This window comes from Pelophylax lessonae (assembly GCF_965119305.1).
Source record: "Pelophylax lessonae genome assembly, chromosome: 1".
NCBI classification, from domain to species: Eukaryota; Metazoa; Chordata; class Amphibia; order Anura; family Ranidae; genus Pelophylax; species Pelophylax lessonae.
Window position 1 is genome coordinate 226829351 of NC_138768.1, and position 8554 is coordinate 226837904.

Here is an 8554-nt window from a genome sequence, read left to right on the forward strand (position 1 = left end):
TCCCTCTATCCTTCGCTCCATCACCCCATCCCTCTATCCCTTTCTCCTTCACCCCATCCCTCTATCCTTTTCTCCTTCACCCCATCCCTCTATCCCTTTCTCCATCACCCCATCCCTCTATCCCTTTCTCCATCACCCCATCCCTTTCTCCATAACCCCATCCCTCTATCCTTTTCTCCTTCACACCATCCCTCTATCCCTTTCTCCATCACCTCATCCCTCTATCCCTTTCTCCATCACCCCATCCCTTTCTCCATAACCCCATCCCTCTATCCTTTTCTCCATAACCCCATCCCTCTATCCTTTTCTCCTTCACCCCATCCCTCTATCCTTTTCTCCTTCACCCCATCCCTCTATCCCTTTCTCCTTCACCCCATCCCTCTATCCTTTTCTCCTTCACCCCATCCCTCTATCCCTTTCTCCATCACCCCATCCCTCTATCCCTTTCTCCTTCACCCCATCCCTTTCTCCATAAGCCCATCCCTCTATCCCTTTCTCCTTCACCCCATCCCTCTATCCCTTCGCTCCATCACCCCATCCCTCTATCCTTCGCTCCATCACCCCATCCCTCTATCCTTCGCTCCATCACCCCATCCCTCTATCCTTCGCTCCATCACCCCATCCCTCTATCCTTCGCTCCATCACTCACAAATACTATACACCAGCACTTTTCATCTAACAATCAGCCTGATCTGTCATATTGCTGCTGCCTCTCCTCACCTGGCATGCTTGGATTTGTAGTGCCCCAGCCCCAGACACATGAGGCGGTCATACAGGAGAGGAGAATGTGCCTGTGTACTGGACTGGTTAGCAGGTAGTGGGAAGGGACTCTAGGAAGGTGTAATAGAGATTTGGGGAGATCTTAGAAAACCTCTTCTCTTCAGAAGCAGACAGACACACAAAACAAAAAAAAACGATCTTACAGCATCAGTGAAGTCTGCTACAGAGAGGCCCCCCTCCTCCCCCTCTTCCTGCCCACTAAGACAAGCCACCAACATCACTACTACATTCAGCCCAGAGGCAGCTTACCTTGTGCTAGGCTGAACTTCTTCCTCCACTCACTGCAGGCTCCACTCCTCCCCCTCCTGGCATCTGCTGTGATGAAATCAAAAGAGGCGCGCTGGGCAAGGGGGAGGGAACAAATAGCAGCAGAAGCACAAGAAATGTTCATTGGAGACTCCACCTCCCTTCCCAGCCAGCTTCTGTTTCTCCACGAGCAAGGGGGCGGACCCCCGCCTCCCGCATACGGCCCCGCCCACACCCGACATCAATGCCTAAATTTGACAGCTGCAATCACTCTCCTTGCAGCTGCCCCCCCCCCCCCCAATCGCTCACTTATCACTGGCTTGAATGTTAAAATGCTGATATGTAGCCCGAGTTCCCGGCCAAACCCCCCTGCCACTGGTGAGCGGGGTGGCAACAGGGGTGGCAAGGATTTCGTCTGGGGTGGCAACCGCCACCCCAGCTAGCCCTCTGGCTCCGCCACTGCAGTGCGGACTGCGCAGAATCACACACACACAATTTTGCATTTTTCGGGAAAGGGTGCACCCGCCCAGCTGTGCTGTCACCGGCTCCGGCACATGCCAATCACTGGTTCCCATAGTAGTTGAGGTTGAATAATGGCCGGGACCCGCCGGCGCCGATCATTGCAGCGAGTGACAGGAGAGAGCTTTGTATGTAAACACAAAGCTCTCTTTTGACAGTGGCAATGTGCCGTTTTTTTTTTTTTTCTACAAACCAGGGAATAAAAATCTGTAGACTCCTAAAGCTCTGTTCACATATATGCGAATTGGATGCATTTTGAACCGTATCCAATTCGCATAACATGTCAATCAAACCAGCTTTCTTTGGAGCGGATTCACAGTGCAGCAGCAGTGGGAATTCGCTGCTAATTTAAAAAGAGTCCTGTGCGTTTTCTGATAATTTATTCTTGCCAGTGCCGGGACAAGGTAATCTAGAGCCCAGGGCAAACAAGCCCCTAAGATATATGAGCATTATGTGTCCACAAAAGTCCCCCCACAAAACCCCTGAGCTCCAATCTATATACTTACCTCCTAAGCATAAATTCCCTCTCCTCCCAGTACAAATCTACCCCCCTGCTGAAATCTCCCTTCTCAGCACAAATCTTTGTCCTCCATCCCCAAATCCCCCCCCCCCCAAAAAAAAAAAATCACCCCTCCTAGCACAAATCTTCTACCCCTAAAATTTCTCCTCCTAGTACAAATTCTCCCCAAATCCCCTCCCCTAGCACAAATCTTCTTCCCCCCTCCTAACACAAACCCCCCTGGATGACCACTCTTAGCATCCCGCCCCAAATATCCCCTCCTAGAACAATACTTACATCCTGGTATTCCCCACAGTGCCCAGGGCAGCCACCCCTCCTGCCCATCCCTTGACCCAGCCCTCATTCTGGCCACTGAAATGAATGAATGAATTCAAGGTTCAAGGTGTATTTAGGCGTGTTTAGTAACGTCAAGCATTTTTTCTGCCCAAACTCTGCTGCTCCTGGACGCATTGGCAGTGTTTTTTTTTCCTGCCTCTAAAAGCCCCTGCCACTAAGCGCTGCTAAAAGCCTATGTGTGCATGGACACATAGGCTAACACAGACGGGCATTTGGAGGCAGGGAAAAAAAACAGTCAGGCACCCCTAAAAGCAGCTGTAAAAACATCCAGTGTACAACCGCAGATCAAATGACAGGTTCACTTTAAGAACTACAGATGTGCAGACATTCAAATTCTAATCTACAACAAAACATTCAAAACCTTTTTTTTTTTTACTGCCTGGCAGGCAGGTCACTGAACCTGTATCCTCTGTCACTGGAAACATTTATAATCCTATACCTAATAAATGCGCAGATCCTACCATTTTCTATTGGCTATGAGTTTTGTTACATAGGTGCTACAGTGACTTCCCAGATTAGTACTATAGAGCAAAGACCTCATTTACCTGATCCAGTACTGATAATTGTGTTTTGTGTTATTGTATTGCAATATATAAAGTGGGAGGATTGCTGACAAATGGCTTTTCAAAGCAGCTCCCTTATATATACTGTACAGTGCATTCATAAAGTATTCAGACCCCCTTCACCTTTTCCGTTATGTTGTAGCCTGATACTACAGTTATTTAAAATTCATTTTTTTCTCAATCTACACTCAGTACCCCATAATATAAAGTGAAAACAGAACCTTAGAAATTCTTGAAGTTAAATAGACAAAAACTGAAATATCACAATGGCATAAGTATTCGGACCCTTTGCAAAAACAACACTTGAAATTTAGATTAAGCCCCGTACACACGTACCGATTGTCGGCCGTAAATATTCGGCCGATTATCGGCTTGTTAGTATGATGCTTCCGACAGCCGACAGCGCATTTTCGGCTGAACAGAATCTGTTGTGCAGACTTTAAAATTTTTGTTGGCCGTCACCAGAACGGCCGATTGTTCGCCAGTCAGTACAGAATTCGGCCGACAGACAGCAGATTTGCAAGACTGGGCATGCTCAGAAAAGAAAAAAGACAAGGAAAGTGAACCATCACATGACATCACTTCTGCAGTCGGCTGTTGTTGGCCGACAAAATTCGTGTGCAGTCTTTTGCAGTTTTCAACAGACAAGACAGCCCTGGACAAAAGACGGCCGATCGTTTGGCCGACTATCAGTACGTGTGTATGGGGCTTTAGATGCCTCCCATGTCTCTTGAGCATTGCTGTGTTTCTACACCTTGATTGGAATCCGCCTGCGGTAAATTAAATTGGATTGGACAGGATTTGGAAAGGCACACACCTTTCTATAAAATGCCTCACAGCTGACAACTGACAACACGTACTGTATTAGAGCAAAAGTCATGAGGTCAAAGGCAGGATTATTGTAAGGCACAGATCTGGGGAAGGCTACAAAAAGAAATTCTGCTGCACTGAAGGTTCCCAAAAGCACAGTGGCCTCAAATTCTAAAATGGAAGAAGTTTGGTACAATCAGGATTCTTCCAAGAGCTGGACTTTTAGATGAGAGCGGCAGCTCGTCCTCCCTCCTCCTCGGCCCAGCCCGCCCCCGCTCTGTGCAATAGCGTTGGCGAGGCAATACAGGACACTGCGCCGGCGAGCCTGCATTCATGGGCACTGGTGAGGCTGCATTTAATTTAACAAAAAAAGTTCTGAGTTCAAAGCCATTTCAAATTTAAGCTTTTTTTCTAAAAATTTCCCTCCTAAAATTGAGATGCGTGTTATTCACCGATAAATATGGTAAGTATGACAAAAAAAAAAAAAATACTTTAGAATCACTTTAATGTTCAATTTCAGGCCAGCTTTAGTGCTCTCCTCTTTCACATTCATTAAGAGACTCCTAGTTCTTCACCTTCTACCATTAGTGTAGTATCTTTGTTGATATTTCTCCCTGCGATCCTAATTCCGGCTTGTGATTCGATAAACCTGGCATTTTGCATGATGTACTCTGCATATAAGTAAATAAGTAGGGTACAATATACATCCTTGTCGAACTCCTATCTCAATTTTGAACCAGTCAGTTGTTCCATGTCCTGTTCTGTAGGATTGGACGCTGCACTGAGTGGGACTCCCGTTTAGGATTGCACTGAGTGGGACTCCCGTTTAGGATTGGACGCTGCACTGAGTGGGACTCCCGTTTAGGATTGGACGCTGCACTGAGTGGGACTCCCGTTTAGGATCGGACGCTGCACTGAGTGGGACTCCCGTTTAGGATCGGACGCTGCACTGAGTGGGACTCCCGTTTAGCAGTGGGCGCTGCACTGAGTGGGGCTCCCGTTTAGCAGTGGGCGCTGCACTGAGTGGGGCTCCCGTTTAGCAGTGGGCGCTGCACTGAGTGGGGCTCCCGTTTAGCAGTGGGCGCTGCACTGAGTGGGACTCCCGTTTAGGATCGGACGCTGCACTGAGTGGGACTCCCGTTTAGGATCGGACGCTGCACTGAGTGGGACTCCCGTTTAGGATCGGACGCTGCACTGAGTGGGACTCCCGTTTAGGATCGGACGCTGCACTGAGTGGGACTCCCGTTTAGGATCGGACGCTGCACTGAGTGGGACTCCCGTTTAGCAGTGGACGCTGCACTGAGTGGGACTCCCGTTTAGCAGTGGGCGCTGCACTGAGTGGGACTCCCGTTTAGCAGTGGGCGCTGCACTGAGTGGGACTCCCGTTTAGCAGTGGGCGCTGCACTGAGTGGGACTCCCGTTTAGCAGTGGGCGCTGCACTGAGTGGGACTCCCGTTTAGCAGTGGGCGCTGCACTGAGTGGGACTCCCGTTTAGCAGTGGGCGCTGCACTGAGTGGGACTCCCGTTTAGCAGTGGGCGCTGCACTGGGTGGGACTCCCGTTTAGCAGTGGGCGCTGCACTGGGTGGGACTCCCGTTTAACAGTGGGCGCTGCACTGAGTGGGACTCCCGTTTAGCAGTGGGCGCTGCACTGAGTGGGACTCCCGTTTAGCAGTGGGCGCTGCACTGAGTGGGGCTCCCGTTTAGGATTAGGCGCTGCACTGAGTGGGGCTCCCGTTTAGGATTGGGCGCTGCACTGAGTGGGACTCCCGTTTAGGATCGGACGCTGCACTGAGTGGGACTTCCGTTTAGGATCGGACGCTGCACTGAGTGGGACTCCCGTTTAGGATCGGACGCTGCACTGAGTGGGACTCCTGTTTAGCAGTGGGCGCTGCACTGAGTGGGACTCCCGTTTAGCAGTGGGCGCTGCACTGAGTGGGACTCCCGTTTAGCAGTGGGCGCTGCACTGAGTGGGACTCCCGTTTAGGATCGGACGCTGCACTGAGTGGGACTCCCGTTTAGGATCGGACGCTGCACTGAGTGGGACTCCCGTTTAGGATCGGACGCTGCACTGAGTGGGACTCCCGTTTAGCAGTGGGCGCTGCACTGAGTGGGACTCCCGTTTAGCAGTGGGCGCTGCACTGAGTGGGACTCCCGTTTAGCAGTGGGCGCTGCACTGAGTGGGACTCCCGTTTAGCAGTGGGCGCTGCACTGAGTGGGACTTCCGTTTAGCAGTGGGCGCTGCACTGAGTGGGACTCCCGTTTAGCAGTGGGCGCTGCACTGAGTGGGACTCCCGTTTAGGATCGGGCGCTGCACTGAGTGGGACTCCCGTTTAGGATCGGACGCTGCACTGAGTGGGACTCCCCTTTAGGATCGGACGCTGCACTGAGTGGGACTCCCCTTTAGGATCGGACGCTGCACTGAGTGGGACTCCCGTTTAGCAGTGGACGCTGCACTGAGTGGGACTCCCGTTTAGCAGTGGACGCTGCACTGAGTGGGGCTCCCGTTTAGCAGTGGACGCTGCACTGAGTGGGGCTCCCGTTTAGCAGTGGAGGCTGCACTGAGTGGGGCTCCCGTTTAGCAGTGGAGGCTGCACTGAGTGGGGCTCCTGTTTAGCAATGGACGCTGCACTGAGTGGGGCTCCGGTTTAGCAGTGGACGCTAAACAGGAGCCCCACTCAGTGCAGCGTCCATTGCTAAACAGGAGCCCCACTCAGTGCAGCCCCCACTCTGTTTAGCAGTGGACGCTGCACTGAGTGTGGCTCCGGTTTAGCAGTGGACACTGCACTGAGTGGGGCTCCTGTTTAGCAATGGACGCTGCACTGAGTGGGGCTCCTGTTTAGCAGTGGGCGCTGCACTGAGTGGGGCTCCTGTTTAGCAGTGGGCGCTGCACTGAGTGGGACTCCCGTTTAGCAGTGGACGCTGCACTGAGTGGGACTCCCGTTTAGCAGTGGACGCTGCACTGAGTGGGACTCCCGTTTAGCAGTGGACGCTGCACTGAGTGGGACTCCCGTTTAGCAGTGGACGCTGCACTGAGTGGGGCTCCTGTTTAGCAATGGACGCTGCACTGAGTGGGGCTCCGGTTTAGCAGTGGACGCTAAACAGGAGCCCCACTCAGTGCAGCGTCCATTGCTAAACAGGAGCCCCACTCAGTGCAGCCCCCACTCTGTTTAGCAGTGGACGCTGCACTGAGTGTGGCTCCGGTTTAGCAGTGGACACTGCACTGAGTGGGGCTCCTGTTTAGCAATGGACGCTGCACTGAGTGGGGCTCCTGTTTAGCAGTGGGCGCTGCACTGAGTGGGGCTCCTGTTTAGCAGTGGACGCTGCACTGAGTGGGGCTCCTGTTTAGCAGTGGACGCTGCACTGAGTGGGGCTCCTGTTTAGCAGTGGACGCTGCACTGAGTGGGGCTCCTGTTTAGCAGTGGACGCTGCACTGAGTGGGGCTCCTGTTTAGCAGTGGACGCTGCACTGAGTGGGGCTCCTGTTTAGGATCGGACGCTGCACTGAGTGGGACTCCTGTTTAGGATCGGACGCTGCACTGAGTGGGACTCCCCTTTAGGATCGGACGCTGCACTGAGTGGGACTCCCCTTTAGGATCGGACGCTGCACTGAGTGGGACTCCCCTTTAGGATCGGACGCTGCACTGAGTGGGACTCCTGTTTAGCACTGGACGCTGCACTGAGTGGGACTCCTGTTTAGCACTGGACGCTGCACTGAGTGGGACTCCGGTTTTGCAGTGTCTCCTTTGCACACATACACTCCGGTATTTAAATGACATGAGAGAATCGCTCGGTGCATATGAGGCCAAACATATTGTCGCTGCGCTAAAGCGTTATCCCTTCCTAGGAGGGGACTTCAGAGACACCGCCACACCACTCAGGGGCGCTGTGCTGTTCATTTCAATGACTTCTGATAGGAGGACAATTGCTCCAAAGCTGAAACAACATAGGACAACTGCTACCCACCCCAAAAAAAACCTAGCAATACGTACGAAGCTCCCTCTGCTCTGCACACATGATATATAAATGCTGCAGCACAACTTCTACTTCACCTCCATCCATCCATCCCCCACATTGTACATGGAGCATTCCCCGGATCCAGCCCGGTGACGGGACACGAAGATACATACCTACCTGGCAGAGCAGCGCCCCCTACAGACACAATCACGTCATGTACACTGAGCAGGTGTTCTTCCTCCCCTATGTAATATGGCGGATGTTGTCTTCCGGGAGAGGCAGAAAGTAGAGAAGGGAGGGGGTGGAGGTCATGTTTCTTCCTCATTGCTGGGTTCCTCCGTGCACAAGGAGGAAGTGTGTGTTAGGAGAAGTCAGGGATGTGTATAGGAACACAGAAATGGAACGAACACTTTACACTTATTCCTGAAATCTTTTAATCCCTGCGCCCATGTTAACCCCTTGTCTGCTGGGGCTGTTTTTTTCTTAAAATGTATTGTAAAACCCCCAGAAGTTTATATTTAATGAAAGCAGAGACCCTGGAGAATAAAATAGCGGTAGATGCAATATTTATTTTGTACAATATTTACGTAGTTATTTATTTTATTTACTTATATTTTTTAAAAATTATATTACAATATTATCCCAATTTTTGGGTAAAATATAAATGAATGGGTTGTGTCAAGTAAAAAAGATACCAAAAATGTCATGCTTAAAGTTGCGAACACCCATGGAATCACAAAAAAAAACTACGATACCCAAAACTCCTAATAGGCAACACTGTAAAAGTCTTTCTAGGTGTTCAGTGTAGAGCTACATACAGGTGCCC